The sequence below is a fragment of the Alligator sinensis genome, unplaced genomic scaffold (assembly GCF_000455745.1).
Source record: "Alligator sinensis unplaced genomic scaffold, ASM45574v1 scaffold311_1, whole genome shotgun sequence".
Classification (NCBI taxonomy): Eukaryota; Metazoa; Chordata; order Crocodylia; family Alligatoridae; genus Alligator; species Alligator sinensis.
In genome coordinates this window covers 1,153,999-1,154,885 of record NW_005842355.1, presented here as the reverse complement: position 1 = coordinate 1,154,885, position 887 = coordinate 1,153,999, and positions in this window count along the sequence as shown.

Genomic DNA, 887 nt, shown 5'->3' with positions numbered 1-887 from the left:
CCCAGTGGCAGCTCTGAGGACCATGCAGCAACATAGTAGAAGGGTGAGACACTTTCACTTTTTTGTCAACACTAGCAACATACTCCAACTTGGTTTCTGGACATCCCTTCCTCCCTGCTAATGACTGCTACGGCAACCATCTCCAATGCTCTCCCTCACCTTCCCCTTGCCTCCAGTCTGAATCTCTGTATAAGGCTCCTCTTTGTCCACTTGAATATCCCTTCTCTCTTCCTCCCATTTCTCATTCCAGTGCTCCTTACTAACTCAACTCATCACCTGCACTTGGACCTAACATGCTATTTACCAACCATTCTTTGGTTTGGGTGCTACATTCACCCTGGGTCTGCTTGTCCATATGGACTGTGAGCTTTTCAGACCAAAGTCATTATTATTATTATTATCATTATCATCCATTGCAAGTAATGCTATGAACTAGAGTCATCTAGCATATTATTGTCACTTCTTAAAGTATATTTTAAAATATACTGGTGAAAGAAAAAAGAACAAGGAACTCACTGGCAGCCTTTCCATTGACTTCAGTGGACTTTATATATGGGGAGGGTATGTGTATGTGTGTTGAGATGGAGGGGGGTCTTCTGTAGCAGATGGCCAGGGAAGGTGGCAAAGGTGATTGCTCAAGACTGAAAAGGGAACACAGACTTGAGCATTCATGTGGTTTTTTTCAGTCTTGAAAGAATAAAATATTTTGAATTATTAAAAGAAACAAGCAAACTAGGAGGCTGGACAGGATGGGAGTGAACAGTAATCTGCTATTCCCGTAGGCAACTGTTTTGGTTTTGTGAAGAGAATGGATCAAGAGATCCAAAAATGACTTACTGTGCAGTCATTTAGTACTTGCATAAACAAGCGTAAGTATAAACAAGTAC